The 19298-nt window shown below is 46.0% G+C and overlaps 1 protein-coding gene across 3 annotated transcripts in view; it reads left to right on the top strand.

Moving 5' to 3' along the window:
* Positions 1-19298, top strand: part of DAG1 (dystroglycan 1) — a 71548-nt gene that overhangs the window by 890 nt on the left and 51360 nt on the right. The gene's annotated exons all lie outside the window — the stretch shown is intronic.

Consider the following 19298-nt stretch of genomic DNA (forward strand, 5'->3'; position numbering starts at 1 on the left):
CCCCCCCCCCCCCCCCGCCACACACACACACACACTCACACACTCTTGAGCTTTTTTGGAAGCCTCCTGCCTTTTCACCTTTTTACTTGGTGTTTGGAAAACCAGATTGGCCAGCGGGTGTATGTGTAAAGTGTCTCCAGAGAAAATGCTGTCTCGGCTTAGAATCCTGCCAAAAATTCCGACTTAATTTCATACAAACTCAAGTGCTAATTAAAAATGCATATTTTAATCTCTATGACATGTGAAGCTCTTAGGTTTGTAAACTGACTTACTTCAGAATTAGTTTTAATGATGATCATGAAGTTTTGCCTTGGTGGAAGCTAGAGCCTGGGACAGCACGTTTATAGCCTAAAGTTCTAACTTAAGAGCCGGGCCTGCTATTTCCCTAAATAAGCGAGGAGAAGCGATTCCTGGCATGGAACCCAGACTCAGTGCAGGGAGGTGGTGTTTATAGGACATAAGCCCAGATAAAGAGTTGGATGTGCTACCAGATGTTTTGGAGTCTGGTGTAGATGGGATATTGTAACTTTATCAGGTGGTTCTATGCTTAGTGTTCAGAGACAATTTTGGAATGTCCCTGTTTTAAAAAAGATTCAACCTTGGAGACATAAAAATGGAGTTGGAGTATGGAGAAGTTGAATTGAACTTTGCTGTGGAGCCAAGGAATAAGAGCTCATGGCCTGCATGTTTAAAGGAGGCTGAGGAGCCATTTCTTAGGGAAATCAGATTTGAGGAGAGAGTAGGATGCATAGTGTGAGCCTGTTCAAAGCCTGTGGGATACTGTATGAAAGGAAGAGTAAGCAGTACTATATAGGCAACAAACACCTGGTTGGAACATGAAAGCTCTTGTTGATATGAGCCTTGGTTGAAAGAGGAAGAAAGCAAGTCTTAACTGTTTTTGGAAAAGTTGATTTGACAAAATACATTCATTCATTTAATGAATATTTGGCTTCACTACTTGCCTAATTTTGTGGTAGGTTCAGGGTGCCCATGTAAAAGAGGCTGGTTCTGCCCTTAAGGAACACAGTTTCAGGGACAGTGGGGATTAAGGAACCTATGATTGATAGTATCTGCCCACTAAGTGTGCTCACATGGTGCTTTGGGAGCCTGAGGAGAGGGAATTCCTAAGCCGAGGCTTGCAGGGCCAGCAGGAATTAGCTGGGGGACAGCAAGGTCTGGACACAGGGAACCACATGTACATGAGCTCCTAAAATAGCACCTGTGAGTCCTCCAGCTTGGCGAGTGGGATCTCTAGGCCTTTCTCATTGTGCTTGGGAGTTCAGACTTTATCCTCAGGGTGCAGAAGAAGCCTGAGAAGCCTTTTAAACTAGTGGAGTGGCAGGGTCCAGACTTGTGTTTAGAGAGATCTTGCTGGTGGCCACATAGGTAGTGTCAGGGAGGGGAGGGGTTCAGGACCTCTGCCAGTGAGGTCAGCCAGTAGAGGAGAGATGAGGAGGGAGGAGGAGCCGGCTGAGAAGCTGAAAAGGTTGAGCCAAGGGAATGCCAAGCTGGGGTTGTGGGGGGGGGGCAGGGAGAAAAAGCCTGTATTCAGGAATGTGTGGGTCAGAAGACTAAGCATGACCAAGGATTTAACTATATCTCCTGCAGGTTAGCTGGTGTCTGTTAAACATTGAGAATGGTGGGATAAGAGGGGGTCCCTGGAGCCACTTAAGACTGAGATTGTTTAGGAAAGAAGAGGCATGGCATTTGATTGTTAAAAATATATATTTTTTTAAGATTATTTATTTATTTATTTGACAGAGACACAGCAAGAGGGAACACAAGCAGGGGGAGTGGGGGAGGGAGAAGCAGGAGCCCAACGTGGGGCTCGATCCCAGGACCCCTGGATCATGACCTGAGCAGAAGGCACACGCTTAAGGACTGAGCCACCCAGGCGCCCCTGATTGTTAAAAATCTTATCTCTTGAACTTGAGGCATTGCATTTCCTGTTGGGCAGGGCTGTTGTATCCATCTCAGAGTAGAGGTGTGTTCATTTTTTTTTTTTTTAAGAGATGTGTTCATTCTTGATGCAGATGAGAGTATGTTCAGTACTTTATCTCACAGTTGTTCCAGCCTTTCCTGCTTTCTGAGGGTCAGTGATGTGATAGAATACATCAGCCACAGTCAAGGGCCTTCTGTTTCTGGGTATGTGCATCATTGCTAATGGTTATGAGAATCCTTTATATTGACTGAGGAAGCAGAGTCCTAGATGAGGGAATGTTCCCAAGGACACACAGCTGTCATCATGTGGCAGTCAGGATTTGAATCCAGGTTGAACATTTGGCTATGCCCACCTGTGTTTGTGTTGAATCAGACTGATGATGGTAGCCTTGGTTGGGTGCTTCTCTGGTGAAGACCAAGCCCAGATGTTTGGTGGTGGGCACAATGCCAGGGCAATATGGGAGAAGTGATCAGGGACTCCACACAGAATTCCAGGAACATGCTGTGAGGGACCATTCTTAGAAACTAGGGTTTGTCTGAGCTTTCTTGGGACCTCTGCTGGTGCTCTGGGCACTATGCTGAAGTAAGCCAAGGAGCCTGGGTCCTACGCTGGGGAGGGCGGGCTTTAGGGTGGGACTTCAACTGAGCTGGACCCTCAAGAAAGGTTAGTGGTTTGGGGCGCCTGGGTGGCTCAGTCGTTAAGCGTCTGCCTTCGGCTCAGGTCATGGTCCCAGGGTCCTGGGATCGAGTCCCACATCGGGCTCCCTGCTCTGCGGGAAGCCTGCTTCTCCCTCTCCCACTCCCCCTGCTTGTGTTCCCTCTCTCGCTGTCTCTCTCTCTGTCAAATAAATAAAATCTTAAAAAAAAAAAAAAAAAAAGGTTAGTGGTTTGATTGGTGAAGGAGTTGATGGGAGGAAGGTCACAACTCTGGAAGGAAAAGAAGTGAGCAGAGGCAAGGAGTGGGGAGAGAGAAGACAGGGCACCTTTTCTGTATGTTCTAGAAGGTTGGGTTGGAACCAGAAGGAACTTGGAGCACAGCTGTGGTGGTTTTAAGGTCTTGGAGCACAGCTGTGGTGGTTTTAAGAAGTGACCCTGGGGTGCCTGGCTCAGTCAGTGAAACATGGGACTCTTTGCTTTTGAGGTTGTGTTTGATCCCCATGCTGGGCATAAAGTTTATTTAAAAACTTGTTTTTAAATATTAAAAAAAAGCCCCCATTGTGACTGTGGAGCCTGGACTGGAGGCAAGTTGGTTACTCCTGTGGTCCAGTAAGGAGATAGGGGACCTGAACAAGGACAGTGGTCAGCGGGGGAGTGAGGAGAGAGAAAGAAGTTCAACACGAGGCAGTTCAGCAGACATTAGGGACCTGAATGGTGCTGGTATCACCAGGAATCTACTGTTGAATAGAAGGGGCCGGAGGTGACAGTGGAATGTAAGCCAGCATCTGCCAAGCACTGGTAAGGACTTGAGAGACTCAGAATAAACAGGGGCGCCTAGACTGCACAACGAGGGGAAGGCTGAGTCTGTGGCAGGCAGGTAAGATGGGGGGCTGTCCTTGGGTGAGCTGAAAAAGGTGGAGGAGTGAAAGACCAGGCCATGTCTGAGGACCAAGGAGTAGAGCCAAAGGAAGTGTCCTTGGGGAAAAGTGGGGCAAAGGCTGACTTGAAAGGTTCAGCTGGGCCAGTGGGGTATCCCTGGAAGTTCTGAGTGGGATAGTGCTTGCGTCCCAGTTTTGAGTCTGTTGCAGGGGTCAGTTGAAGGAGGGAGAAAGTGGATGTATAAAGAAGGAGGTAGGGGCGCCTGGGTGGCTCAGTTAAGTGTCTGCTTTCGGCTCAGGTCATGATGCCAGAGTCCTGGGATGGAGCCCCACATCGGGCTCCCTGCTCAGTGGGAAGCCTGCTTCTCCCTCTCCCACTCCCCGTGCTTGTGTTCCCTCTCTTGCTGTGTCTCTCTCTGTCATATAAATAAATAAAATCTTATTTGAAAGAGAGAGCACGTGTGTGTGCACAGTAGAGGGAGAGGGGCAGATGGAGGGGGAGAGAATCTCAAGACCCTGAGATCATGACCTGAGCAGAAACCAAAAGTTGGATGCTCGGACTGAACCACCGATGTGCCCTGCCTTATGAGTTTTTTTCCTAGCCTCTACAGGAAGTCAGTGAGGAGAAGTTTGATTCGATATCCAGGTTCTTTGGTGTGTTGTTTAGATTGGAGTCACTGCGAAGTGTGACTGCTTGGAGGCTGGAGGCTTCCAGAGTATTAGGGAAGTAAGAAATGCTGGTTTGAACATTGAAGGGGTCCAAATGGGGACTAGAGGCTATTGAACCTCAAGGGAACTTCAAAGTGAGAATAAATTGAGGTATTGTGTTCTTCAGTGTGTCCTGTCTATTGGTCAAGGATTTCTTCATCCTTTTTTGGAGTAAGTTTTCTTCCTCCTCCCTATTAAAGAGTGTTTCTGTGCCTTTGCCAGTGTTACTGTGCTGTTGGTTCTTTTTTTTTTTTTAAACATTTTATTTATTTATTTGACAGAGAGAGACACAGTGAGAGAGGGAACACAAGCAGGGGGAGTGGGAGAGGGAGAAGCAGGCCTCCCTCGGAGCAGGGAGCCCGATGTGGGGCTCGATCCCAGGACCCTGGGATCATGACCTGAGCTGAAGTCAGACGCTTAAAAGACTGAGCCACCCAGGCGCCCCTGTGCTGTTGGTTCTTAAGGCTCCATCTTTTTCTGCTTTTCCTGTGTTGACGCTCCAGGCCTGGAGTAAGGTGATAGTGGTTTTGAATATACAAGTGATTAATCTGGTCCTTTCCCAGTGGGTCTTTGTGTGTCCATGCCTTTGGGTACTAATCGAAAGCAGTCTTCCTACAAGTCACATAACCTGCTTTGCTTTTTGACCATCCTATTTCACTCTGATCATTAGTAATATTGCTCAGATAGCAATTCCTTTTTTTTTTTTTAAAGATTTTATTTATCTCTTTGACAGAGAGAGAGCGAGCGAGAGCAAGAACACAAGCTGGGGAGTGGGAGAGGGAGAAGCAGGCCTCCCGCTGAGCAGGGAGCCCGATGTGGGGCTGGAGCCCGATGTGGGGCTGGAGCCTGATGTGGGGCTCGATCCCAGGACCCTGGGATCACGACCCGAGCCGAAGGCAGACGCCCAACGACTGAGCCACCCAGGTGCCCCTCAGATAGCAATTTCTATAAATAGGATTTTAGAGTAGTTTACAAAATTATACCAGCCAGAGGGCTTAATTTAGCTTTAATAAATAGGGTTTCCTATTTTCCTATTTCTTGGGTTTTATAGCTAAGCATTTTCTTAGCTTTGCTCTCTGTCTGGGGTAGGAAGATGGATGGGACGCAGTGGGACAGTATCATAAACTGAAGGTATCTAAGTTGGTGAAGCTGCTCTGAGTTATCTGTTGTAGTGAAGTAAATCTGAATGAAACTTTAGCAGTATGGTGACTTAATTTATACTTTTATTTAAAAAAAATAAATTTTTTTGAGTTTATTTGCTTAAGCAATCTCTACAGCCAAAGTAGCACTTGAAATTACAACCCTGAGATCAAGAGCCACATGTTTTACTGACTAAGCCAGCCAGGCACCCCAATTTATACTTATATTTTATTTATTTTAAAATGTTTTTGAACTTTTATTTTATTTATTTTTTTTTAATATTTATTTGAGAGAGCGAGAATGAGAGAGAGCACATGAGAGGGGGGAGGGTCAGAGGGAGAAGCAGACTCCCTGCTGAGCAGGGAGCCTGATGTGGGACTCGATCCCGGGACTCCAGGATCATGACCTGAACCAAAGGCAGTCGCTTAACCAACTGAGCCACCCAGGCGCCCTGAACTTATATTTTAAAAGCAGGCTTCTAGTGGGAACAATCAGCTGAATGTAAAAAATCACTTTTATAACTGAATGTCTTTGTCCTACACATCATGGCATTGAGGTTAAAAATCACTAAGTTATAGATATTGGAATTTTTAATTTTTTATTTATTTATTTATACTTTTAAAAGATTTTATTTATTTATTTTTAGCTTTTTTAAAGATTTTATTTATTCATTTGAGACAGACAGATAGAACATGAGCCAGGGGGAGAGGGAGAAGCAGGCTCCCTGCTGAGCCGGGAGCCCGATGTGGGGCTCGATCCTAGGACCCTGGGATCATGACCTGAGTGGAAGGCAGATGCTTAACCATCTGAGCCACCCAGGTGCCCCGTATTTATTTATTTGACAGAGAGTGAGAGACCAAGCACAAGCAGGGGGAGCAGGAGAGGGGGAAGCAGACTCCCTGCAACACAGGGCTGGATCTCAGGAGCCTGGGATCATGACCTGAACCGAAGGCAGACGCTTAACCTACTAAGCCACCCACGTGCCACAGAATTTTTAAAAAAATTATTATTATTATTTTTTATTAAGTAATCTCTGTGCCCAGCATGGGGCTCAAACTCATGACCCTGAGATCAAAAGTCTCATTCTCTACTGACTGAACCAGCCAGGTGCCCCTACTGGAATTATTTTTTATCTTTGAAATTGTTCATAATTTTTGGTCCTGGATTAATTCTATAGAAAACATTTAGTTTTCATTGGTGGTGTGGACTGGAGACTGAGTGGCATTCCCCACTTCCTTTGGTGTAATTCTGTTTTGGTTGTGGGCATTCACCAATATTGAATCCTTTCTTTTCCTGCAGGGCCTCTGCTCTTCAGGAAGATAACGCATTTATTTATCTATCTATTTATTTAAGATTTTATTTATTTATTTGACAGACAGCGAGAGAGGGAACACAAGCGGGGGGAGTGTGAGAGGGAGAAGCAGGCTTCCTGCTGAGCAGGGAGCCCGATGTGGGGCTTGATCCTAGGACCCCGGGATCATGACCTGAGCCGAAGGCAGGCACATAACGACTGAGCCACTCAGGTGCCCCAAGATGAGGCTTTTAAAGCAGCCTAGCACTAGAGGTGAGGTAAGGTATTTGAAAATTTCAGAGAGATTTCTGCAAAAGGAAGATGATGGATACCTCCATACTTGGCAAAATGATTATGGAATTTTAAAACACTATAGTGGGGAAAAAGCTGCATCAAGTAATGCATATATTTAAAAAAGAAATTTGGGGGGTGCCCTGGTGGCTCAGTTGGTTAAACTCTTGGTTTCAGTCAGGCCATGATCTCAGTGTGTTGAGATCGAGCCTCATGTGGGGCTCTGTGCATGGCACCGAGTCTCCTTGTCTCTCTCCCTCCCCCTCTGCTCCTACCCCTGCTATCTCTCGCAAATAAATAAATAAATAAAATCTTTAAGAAATTTGGAAAATGAAAAGAAAGGAAAAATCCTTTGTCTCCCACTTTTAGTCTTTTTTAAAAAAGTTTTATTTATTTAATAATCTCTACACCCTACATGGGGCTTGAACTCAAACCCGCAGATCAAGAGTCCCATGTTCTTCCTACTGAGCCAGCCAGGCGCTCTTAGTCTTTCTTTAAATAGGAAATACCAACACATGGTACGAACTTAGAAAGTTCAAAAGGATTATACAGGGAAAAGCTTTCTTCCACCCATCCCTTCAATCCCCAGTTCTCCCTAGAACAGCCATTATCCCCTGAGACCTGGCTGTCCTCCAGTAGACCTTGGGCAGCACTTTTACTGAGTTTAGGTTAGAGAAAAGATTTCATTTTTATTCTGCTTTTCTCCTAGCATTATAGCATGAACTATGTTCTAGAAATACAACTTTTTTTTAAAGATTTTATTTATTTTTTTGACAGAGAAAGTCACAGTGAGAGAGGGAACACAAGCAGGGGGAGTGGGAGAGAGAGAAGCAGGCTTCCCGCTGAGCAAGGAACCTGATGCGGGGCTCGATCCCAGGACCCTGGGACCATGACCTGAGCTGAAGGCAGACACTTAATGACTGAGCCACCCAGGCGCCTCTAGAAATATAACATTTCTAATGGTTAACATGTCCCTAGTTCTTAGATGGTTGTTTCTTCTTTGAATAATAATGTTGCTGTTAACATCTTTGGGCATTAAGGTTTTTAAATAATCTCTTTTATCACAATATTAAATCCAAAGCTTTTGAAAAGAGTGAGGCGTGACTTAGAGTTTTGCAGGAGCACACCTATAATGTCAAGTGAGGCAGGTTTGTATTGGTCTTTATTTTTAAGTATGGTGTATGTTTTTCCCTAGTCCCTTTTCTGTGACTTGCATGGAAGAGCGATCTTTATAGCCATGCGGAGGCCCAGACTCAGTGTTCTCTAACACTGGGGATATGTGTAGCCACAGATTCATTCTTCTGAGGCATTCATAGCCCTTGGATACCCTAAGTATAGGGGAGGGTGCCAGTTGAGGGGAGCTCAAGGACAAGTGAGACACTTGGAAGGATGTGTTGTATTCAGGGAAATAACGGTCAGTGCCCAGCTTGGTCCCCAGTTTGGCATTTGCTCTTCATTTCTATGGGTGTTGAATTTTTGTATATGGAGTATGGGAATCTATATAAACAAGAAGCACTTCTAACAGAGGTCTTTCTTTTTTATTTAATTTTTAATTTTTTTTTTTATTAGTTCTATACCCAACATGGGGCTTGAACTCACGACCTGAGATCGAGAGTCGCATGCTCTACTGACTGAGCCAGCCAGGTGCCCCCAGACTTCTAATAGTTGGTATCTATGTATTGAAGCAGATGAATGGACTTGGAAGATGTTTGTTTTTGCAAATGATATAATTGTTTCTGTTTTACCTCTCTCTCTGCTGGGAGCATTTCCCCCCAGGCATTCTAGGGGTTGATGCGGGATTACTTAAGAAGATCCCAAGGCTGTCTATAGCAGAATGAACCAGTTTTGCCTTGGTTGTCATAAATGCCTCTTACTTAGCTCCATTGTTCTCCAGGACTGGGTTGATATTCTAGCCAATTATTGCCAAGAAAAATTATACAGTCAATAATGGAATTCCAAATAGCATTTCCTTTTTTTTTTAAAGATTTTTTTTTTTTAATTTATTTGAAAGAGAAAGCACATGAGAGGGGGGAGGGTCAGAGGGAGAAGCGGACTCCCTGCTGAGCAGGGATCCTGATGTGAGAGTCGATCCCGGGACTCCAGGATCATGACCTGAGCCGAAGGCAGTCGCTTAACCAACTGAGCCACCCAGGCGCCCCCAAATAGCATTTCCTTTTAATTTGGCTGTTAATCAGAACCTGGGACATCATCCATTTTCTGGGCCTTTGTTTTACTACAGAATGCTTCCATAAAACATGCATCTCTCCTCACTGTAAAAATCCTGTGTATACTCTTGTTTGGGCTGGTAGGTTGTCTTTGCATCAGATCTGCCCTGACCTCAGGGAGTCTTGCTTACTGGATTTTTAAATAATGGAGACCAGTCTGATGCGTAGCCCTTGAGCAGGGGTGCATTCTGAGTCTTGTGGAAAGTGAGGAAGTGTAGAGAACTTTGCTCTACCTGTTACGTTAAGCATGCCTGAATAAGTGTCTTACATATTTTTAGACTGAGCAGTGTTGGGAAGATTGAATTGCCTGAGTAGAGAAATTTGGTGGGAGGAGACTAGAAGAGAAGCTCATTAAAGATCTAAAAATAGAATTTATTAAAGTCACAAATAGATAACAGTAGGATTCCTGTCTCACTTTCTCTTCTGGATTTGTGCTACCAGCTTACCTGGAAAAGATCACAATATTTTGTCAGAAGGGTCAACAGTATAGACTTAAAATACTGTGTCTGCCAGTCTGAAGATGTGCTTTTTACAGTTTTCAAGTACTTTATTATTTTTTTTAAGATTTTATTTATTTATTTGGGAGAGAGAGCAAGAAACAGCATGAAAGGGGAGAGGGTCAGAGGGAGCAGCAGGCTTCACGCTGAGCCAGGAGCTCGATGTGGGACTCGATCCCAGTCCGTGGGACTCAGATCCCAAAGGAAGTCGCTTAACCAACTGAGCCACCCAGGCGCCCCTCCAGTTTTCAAGTACTTTAGAAAAAAGTGACTGGGTTCCTTGGTGCCGGGAAGAAATCCTTAGCAGGAAAAGTTGATTCTTCCGCTTGCATTGCCAGCCCTGAGCTGACAGGGCCTGTTGGGTGCCTTGTCCCCTCAAAGCTCTGAGTTTTTTTTCCCTTCTGGTTGGGCACTGCTGACCAGAGAGGGGACTCTTACATAAGCCACATCTAATTTACCATCTAAGGCCACCTTAATCAGATGGCACTTCAGGTCTCTCTTCTGGTTTTTTTTTTAAAGATTTATTTATTTATTTATTTGAAAGAGAGAATGAGAGAGAGCACGAGAGGGAAGAGGGTCAGAGGGAGAAGCAGACTCCCCGCTGAGCAGAGAGCCCGATGTGGGACTCAATCCCGGGACTCCAGGATCATGACCTGAGCCGAAGGCAGTCGCTTAACCAACTGAGCCACCCAGGCGCCCTCTCTTCTGGTTGTTTTTAGGAGGGGTTTCTTTTTGATTCAGAAAGCTGGAAAGGAAAATGGCTCCTCATATTTTCTTCTTACACAGGCGTCTGGTGCCCTGGGCTCCCAATGCCCTTTCCCTCTGTGTGAGGGGGTGAAGGAATGTCCTTGCCTCCCCTCTCCCCTCCTGCCATGAGCTACCAGGGAGAATGGGGCCCATTGTCCACGGCAGTGTCAGGTCTGCTGTGGCCTCTGCCCTTTCTGCTGTGGTTACTGGGTGCTGAGGGCCCGGCCAACAGTCCCTTCCTTCCATGCGGCCCTGCCTTTCAGGACTGTTCTGAGGGACAGTCCTTATGCTTTGTTTGCCCCTACGTCTGCCCTCTTTTGTCACGTCTTGATAAACATTCTTGTGGACCCCTATGCAGGTCTGAGCTCACTCTTGCAGCAGATTTGAGGCCATATTTGGAGAAGCAGGCCTGCTGCTCCCAAGGGTGGCTTAGTGCCTGGTCACACAGGAGGCTGGACAGCCCCTCCAGGCCTTTTAATTATGTTTGGAATCCTCTGGGAAGCATAGGATTGATCTATTTGTGAGTGAAATTAGACTTTAAATTTTTATTTTTTTTAAAGATTTATTTATTTATTTATTTGAGAGAATGAGATAGAGAGCACATGAGAGGGGGGAGGGTCAGAGGGAGAAGCAGACTCCCTGCTAAGCAGGGAGCCCGATGCAGGACTTGATCCCGGGACTCCAGGATCATGACCTGAACCGAAGGCAGTCGCTTAACCAACTGAGCCACCCAGGCGCCCCTAGACTTTAAATTTTTAAAAAAATTTATTTTGGCCTTCAATTATATCTCAATAAAGCTGGAAAATATTTGTTTTAGCCTTCATCAGCTGTAGAACTCGTTGAAGATGAAATGCCAGAATATGATTCTCCAGCTAGGGGAAGCCAGAGGGACTCAGCTTTTTAAAAAACAGGTTTGTCTGGATATGGGTACTCCGCTGATATCAGACTGCCTTCCCGACCCATCAGGCAGTTCTCTTGACTCCAGGACATTGTGTCCCTGGAAAAAAGAAGTATGAGGTACTTACAGTTTTGGTGAGTGGATAGACAGAGCTGCTTCTTTTTCAGGGTGTTAGCTTCAGACAGGGAGCCAGATGTGTGGTCAGCTGTTGTGCTTTAGTAGGTTCTGTGAGGAGTAGGTGAGTGAGCTGGTGTGGCAGGAAGATGGAAAAGGCCCGATTAGGCCGTCTTGAAGTTTGCTAAGGGCTTTTCTACATGAAGTCTATATGATTGTGTGGATTGCTGCTGAGAAATTTGTTCCTGTAAAACCCAGATTAAGGAGACTTTGGAATGGTCCTGTAAATTGTTGTTGATTATCTGAGTAAAATAATTCCCTTCTTTCCATGATGCTTCAGTATGTCTGATTTCTTTGTCTTCTGTGGGAGTGTCTTAGGAAAGCTGCATCTGGCACTAGCACTGCCCTGGGTGTTTGCCTTTCTTCTGCCACCCCCCCCCTTTTTTCCCTTTTATTAGAGGGAGAAAAAATCTGGCTCATTTTATCCTTCTGCCAGAGCAGAGTGATACATTTCTTTTTTCTGTTTTAGCATTGGGAGTGGCATTTTGTTTTTATCAAATAAAGGAATAAAACATACTTGCCATGCTGAGATCCCACTGCAAATGCCAGCATTTGTTGTAAGGTGGAATTGAATTCTAAAGGAGAACTTCTTTCAGATAGTGCCTGGTCATACATAGTATTTGGGGTCATGACTTCCCAAGAGGTGAGGTCTCCTCACCGAAAGTCATTGCATTTTAGCAAGACCAGGAAGAGTTTTGGCACAAGTGTGATGAGGTTGGATGATGAAAACACTGAGTGTCCTCAGCAGTAGAAATGTGGGCTTGAGGAAGGAACCTACCAGATGTACTGAGTCCCCTGGGACCCTTGTATCCTAATGTGGCCTTGAGTAAGGCCTTTGACCTCTCTTCCTCAGTAAAATTGGGATAGAATATCCTTCCCATAGACTGTTGTGAAGGCGCCCGGCTGGCTCAGTCAGTAGAACATCTGACTCTTGATCTTGGGTTTGAGCCCCATGTTGGGTGTAGAGATTACTTAAATAAATAAAACTCAAAAAAAGAAAAAAGGAAATAAAGGTTGGCTGGTGTTGTGCACTACACCACTCCATAGTTGCTGCTTGTTAATATTATATTTGTCCTTTTCCTTTCTGGTGTAAACTATGAATCTAATACTTAATAAAGGCTGGTTAGGTTTCTTAGGTTGAATTAGGGGTTCAGGGTGTTTTTTATTGTGTTTTATAATTACATATATAATAGGTGATTTTTAAGATCTTTGAAAAGAAAATCTTACTTATTTGAGAGAGTGAGAGCATGGGTGAGTACGAGCAGGGGGAGGGGCAGAGGGAGAGGGAGGGAGAAGCAGACTCCCCGCTGAGTGTGGAGCTGGGTTTCAGGGCTCCATACTCATGACCTGAGCCATCTGATGTTTAACTGACTGAGCCACCCAAGTGCCCTGTGATAAGTGATTTTATATGTAGCAAGTGTTTGATAGAAACAAACCTGGACACAAGCCCATTGGTACCTCCCAGAAAGCAGATGTGCCTCGACTACTCCCTTATCTGTGGAGCTTTGAGTGCTATGGTGTCTTGTTGGGATGGGGGTGGGGTCCTTGCAGGCATTGGCCCCATCAAGATGAGTAGAGGACTGAAATAGTTTGAGGACCAAGGTCCCTTTGTTAACTAACCATCTTTGTTTAGATTTTTTTTTTTTTTTAAATAATCTCTGTGTCCAGTGTGGGGCTCAGACTCACGACCCTGAGATCAAGAGTCACATGCTCCACCAACTCAAGCCAGCCAGGCACCCCAGCATTGTTTAGATTTTTAAGGAGTCTCTTTGGAGATTGTTGGTGCCCGGTTTTGTTTTCTTGAATCTCACCAGTGAAGTAGAAGGAGCGTAGACCAGCAAGGTTGCTGTGTGAGTTGAGTGATTGGAAATGCTTTGTTTTCTTTTTCTGTATAATGTTGGTATCTTTTCTAGTTACGGGGCATGCCTTAGAGTGAAAGCCCTTGGTTTTCAAAGGACTACACCTGTATTTATTTTTTCCCCACATGACCATATGACTTCCTGACTGGGTAACTTATAAAACTTTGACTTTGCAGCCAACATGTACTAGAAGAGACCTAGAGCAAGTGGGTGCTCCTGGTTATATGTTGGCAGCAGCAGATTCTGTACCTGGAACATGTAATTCAGTAGAGCTGTAGGGTTGGAATTCCTTAGAACAGGAGTTTTACCTTTTTTTTTTTTTTTTGGTTAACAGGAAGAACTTAGTATGGAATGTCTGAACCTTACTCTGTAAAGTCAGCATCCTCCCTGGAAATCAGAACTGTTCTGGGCTTCCTTGACTCCTTGAGGGACAAACTGAGCACAAATCTTTAGAGTGTGATGAGGGTACAGGGAGTGGTGCCCAGCTTCTAAGCAGGGATTAATTGTCCTAAAGGCAAAAATTGGTTTCCAGCCTCCAGGTGAAAAACACAGGCACTGTGTTTTTTATGATTTTGTGTTGAGTGGGAGCTGCCTCTGGGTTCCCAGTGGGGGAGTCTCCTGGTGATTTCCAGATAGTGGAGGCATTTGGTTTCTGACCTTTGTGTTAGGGGCAGATGAAGGGAGAGCTGTTTGTTGTTATCAGATAAGAAAATGACTTGATAACCACCAGAGGGGAGTTGAAAATAAAGCTGTAAATGCTCACTTTAAAAATCCTCTACGAGGCCAGAGGGGAGGCCAGAGGGGAAGCAGAGTCCGCAGGGCTGCTCCCAGCCTGGGAGTCATCCCAGGCAGTGCAGAACCAGTGCGGTCCAGAGGAGGCCATTGTATAGGAGCTGATTCTCAGTAGAACAGGAGAAACCCCAGCGGCACTTGGGTGGCTCAGTTGTTAAGCGTCTGCCTTTGGCTCAGGTCCTGCTCTGCGGGAGGCCTGCTTCTCCCTCTCCCACTCCCCTCTGATTGTGTTCCCTCTCTCTCTGTCTCCCTCTCTCTGTCAAATAAATAAAATAAAATCTTAAAAAAAGAACAGGAGAAACCCCAGTGTGGAAGCAAGTCCATTGCTTGTCATTGTGGGGGGATTATTGACCTTGGGAGTTTTATTTCAGATTTGGGGCTGAGGTGGAGCAACCAGGACACCCAGTGGTGTACAGAGCGATGCCCACGTTCCTTAGCTAGTTTGCTCGTGTAGGTTGTCTGAAGCACAGAAATACTACACTCATATGAGATGATGGGTGACTGGATTATTTGTATTTTGTATGTATATTTTAAAGTCTATTTTGTGTCAGGTTCTTACCGTGCTTCAGGTGCACTGGCACACCTAATGAATCTATGCTTGTAATTGGAAAAAGTTAAAGACAAAAGGAATTTGATCCAGGAGTGTGTAAGATTAAATACTGTTAAGCAGTCTTAGAAGACCAGCTAGCCTGTGGACTGTGCAGAGGACTGTCTGCTGGCCCCTGTTGGCACTGGGTTTCAGCGATTTGTTCCTTTATTCAGCAGGTGTTTTTTTTAGTCTCTGTCCTGCCCTGGGCACTGTGCGAGGCTCCAGGGTTGGATCTGGTGATGGGTGAGACAGGTATGGGCCCTGCCCCAACCAGGCAAAAGAGGGAAGAGAAGTAAAGATTATTTCCTCTCAACTGGTATTTTTCGGAAGAAAGTGTGTTTTGGAGAGGCTGAGGGTCCTACCCCCGAGAAGTGACCATAGGCAATCAGTGTGCCTCTGATTCATCATAAGGGGGAGTGGGAGGCTAGGCCTGTCTCAGAGGGTGAATGAGGGATCAGGGAGAGGACCTTGGAGAGCCTGGGAGGCAGTTCTAGATGATGATGATGATGATGATGATGATGATGATGATGATGATGATTATATCTTTACCGAAGTATAGTTGACACATAGTAGTACATTTGTTTCAGGTATACAACACAGTGATTAGACAACTTTACAGTTTTAGGTTATTTTCAAAACCAGGCTGACATTTGGGCACACACAGATGTGTCTGTGACCTGGAGTCAGTTCCTGGCCCTGATGCTGTGCCTTAGGTGATCCTGGTGGGACCTGCAAAATGGTGTTTCAGAGATTGGTCAAAATGAACTGGGGGAAACCCTCTTGGTTTGGTGGTGATTTGGATAAGGATGTGCGGGGGATTTGGGGGGTGATTGAAGAAGCTGCAGGAAGAGATGGGAGGGGGATTAGAGAAAGGGGAGGGGTGGGAGAAGATAACAGTGAGAGGAGGAACTTTGTTAGGTTTGTTCTGTTAATCCCCAAGTCAGCTGGAGGAGGTAGGAGGCACAGGGTCAGGGAGGGGTGGGGACTAGAGACCATCGTGGGGTCAAGTTGGCTAGCAGTAGGGATGAGAGATGGGTACAGAGACTTTGGCCAGCCCTGAGATGATGGGTTTATGGTGGTGTAGGTAGAGGTAGCTTCCTTTTTTTTTTTTTTTTTTAAGGTTTTATTTATTTGACAGAGAGAGACACAGCGAGAGAGGGAACACAAGCAGGGGGAGTGGGAGAGGGAGAAGCAGGCTTCCCGCCGAGCAGGGAGCCCGATGCGGGGCTCGATCCCAGGACCCTGGGACCTTGCCCTGAGCCAAAGGCAGATGCTTAAGGACTGAGCCACCCAGACAGACCCTGTTTTTCTTGTTTTTCTTTTAAGATTTTATTTTTATTTATTCGACAGAGAGAGAGAGCGCACAAGCAGGGGGAGTGGCAGGCAGAGGGAGAGAGAGAAGCAGGCTCCCCGCTGAGCAGGGAGCCCGATGCGGGGTTCGATCCCAGGACCCTGGGATCATGACCTGAGCCGAAGGCAGACGCTTAATGACTGAGCCACGCAGGCGCCCCGGTAGAGGTAGCTTCTGAACAGAAACTGAGGCAGTGGGGTTGGACTAGGCCAGAGTTGAGGAATTATGGAATCTGAAAGGCAGTGCTGGTGTGCTTTACCAGGGAAGCAAGTTAAAACTCTTCAGGCTGTGGGAGTCAGGAAAATCTGCGGTGGAAGGAATAATACCTGGAGGGGACGCATTTGGTCACCCACTTAAAAATAAACAGCACACCTTTACTCTATCCCTGGGAAGCAGTTGAGCGATGGCTCAAGGAGCCACACAGGTGACTGCAATATCAGCTTAATACCTAACAGCCGTTGGAGAGTGTGGGACCAGGGGGTTCCTAATGGCAAACCCCAGACTTAGAAGTACCCACCTAGTTGCCTGTGGCGCTACCCTCTGTGTTTACCCTTCCTGGCTGGGTTCTCTTCCTGCATGTGCTGCTTCGCATAGTCTTCAAGCTCTCCCAGGGTTGGTTTGGGCTTGATGTTTATTTCATCTTGTTGTTATTTTCTTTTTTGGCATTTTTGCAAAATACTTTAATAAAATCTGGCTTGTAGGAGACAGCTGGATTCTATCATATTTGCTTCTGCATTCACTCTGTTGCAATATCATTTTATCTTATTGAAACAATATATTTTATTTTTTAAAAGATTTTATTTATTTGAGAGAGAGCAAGAGAGAGAATGAGAAACAGATGAGAGGAGAGAGGGTCAGAGGGGGAAGCAGGCTCCCAGCCGAGGTGGGAGCCTGATGTGGTACTCGATTCCAGAACTTCGGGATCATGACCTGAGCAGAAGGCAGTCGTCCAACGAACTGAGCCACCCAGGCGCCCCTATTTATTTATGTTAAAGTAGGCTCCACACCTCGCGTGGGGCTTGAATTCACCACCCTGAGATCAAGAGTCACATAGCTTATCAACTGAGCCAGCCAGGTGCCCCTAAAAAAATACATATATATGTTTTTTTATTTTTTTATTTTATTTTTTGACAGAGACATAGAGAGGGAACACAAGCAGGGGAAGTGGGAGAGGGAGAAGCAGGCCTCCTGCGGAGCAGGGAGCCCGACGCGGGGCTCGATCCCAGGACCCCGGGACCATGACCTGAGCCGAAGGCAGACACTTAACGACTGAGCCACCCAGGCACCCCTACATGTATATATATTTTTATTTTTTTATTTTTTTAAATTTATTTATTTTTAAAGATTTTATTTATTTATTTGAGAGAGAGAGAATGAGAAATAGCACGAGAGGGAAGAGGGTCAGAGGGAGAAGCAGACTCCCTGCTGAGCAGGGAGCCCGATGTGGGACTCGATCCCGGGACTCCAGGATCATGACCTGAGCCGAAGGCAGTTGCTTAACCAACTGAGCCACCCAGGCGCCCTATTTTTAATTTTTTTTAAAGATTTTATTTATTTATTCATGAGAGACAGAGAGAGAGAGAGAGAGAGAGAGAGGCAGAGGGAGGAGAGAGAGAGAGAGAGAGAGGCAGAGGGAGAAGCAGGCTCCCCGCCGAGCAGGGAGCCCGATGCGGGACTCGATCCCAGGACCCTGGGATCATGACCTGAGCCGAAGGCAGACGCTTAACCATCTGAGCCACCCAGGTGCCCTATATATATTTTTAAATCAATCCTTTTTTTAATAGGAAATTGGCATATAACATCATATTAGTTTCAGGTATGCACCATAATAATTGGGTCTTTGTATATACTCTAAAAATATATTTTAAAACTGTTTTTAAACTTTACTAGTATAAAATAAAACAAAAATAGAGAAAACAAGACCTGCCCCCCTGCAAAGTATAGCTTAGTGAATTATAAGGTCAAGAACTAGAGCTTGGCTGGCCCCACCAGAGGCCCCTTGGTGGGTCCCATCCTTGCTACAGCCTCCTCTCTCCTTCCTTCCAGAGGTGACCCCCAACCTACCTTTGCATCCATTTCCTTCTATCTTTTTGGTTTTATCTCCCCAATGTGTATCCTTAGGCACTGTAGTTTAATTTTGCCCATTTTTTAAAACTTCAGCTGTCTTTTAAGTCTCTTTAATCTACAGATACCCCCTCTATCCCTTTTCCTTGCAATTATCTGCTCAAGACCCTGGACCCTTAGGCTCCCTGTGGGAGTCTTCCCACAGTCTAGATTTAGCTGATGGTGTCTTAGGGTGCAAGTCAGCGTGCTCTTCTTCATATTTCCTGTGAATTGGCGGCTGGATCCAAAGGTTTGATCAGCCTCAGGTTCGGACCCTCTGGCCCAGCTGGGCTGGTTTGCATCTTTCGTCTGGAGGGCTGCTTTCCTCTTGTTCCGCACTGCTCACAGCTGGTACCCAAAGCACCACTTCCCTGAGGAGAGGTCAGGCCCAGCCTCTCTGTGGCTCTGCAGTCCTCGTCAAACCAGTCTCTCCAGTACCCGTGTGACAGGTGTTGCAAGAGGAAGAGCCTAGATGTTTCCTCTGCCCTGATTCACTGGGATGGGCTCACAGCACCATCCACCTCTCAGGCCCTCCCTTCCCCCTAACTCCCAGTGCCTCTGCCTTTCCCTACCTGTCCCCCTTGTTGTCCCCTCTCTTCAGCTTTCCTCCCTTCCTTTCTCCCTTTGTTTATATGGTGTTCTGATGGGAAAAAGGTTTGAGGCTTAGGAGAGGGATTCTCATCCGGTTTGATTGCTCATCATCTCAGGGACTGTGGAAGCCTCATTTTACTCATCTGTAAAATGAAGCTGTTGGTCTTGATGATTTAAGTGGTTGCCTCACACTCTGTCCCATGAGCATTGTGTTTTACAAATTTTCTCTGTGTCTGAAAGCTGTTTCAGAGGATTTTCTTCTCCTCGTAGGGCACAGCCCCAGTGGTAAGGAAATGGAGAAATGGGTAGAGCGTAGAGAATGGCCAGAATCCAGTCTTTCCTCCTATCTGTGCCATTAGGCGGGTGGTCTGGGTGAGCAGTGGAAGGCTCATGCAGGCTGTGGTCATGGCCTCATATGCTGGTCTCAAGCTCGGGGGACAGAAACCCGCCCTTGAGCATAGGGAAGTGTGTCGGCTGCCAGTGCTGCCGATGTGCCGATGTGCCGGCAGGGGGTTGAAGATGTGGGCATGTGGAGGCCAGAGATTCTTTCAGTGTGAGAATAGGCC

This window comes from Callorhinus ursinus, unplaced genomic scaffold (genome assembly GCF_003265705.2).
Source record: "Callorhinus ursinus isolate GAN/ISIS: 27379988/994484 unplaced genomic scaffold, GSC_fseal_2.0 scaffold15, whole genome shotgun sequence".
Taxonomy (NCBI): domain Eukaryota; kingdom Metazoa; phylum Chordata; class Mammalia; order Carnivora; family Otariidae; genus Callorhinus; species Callorhinus ursinus.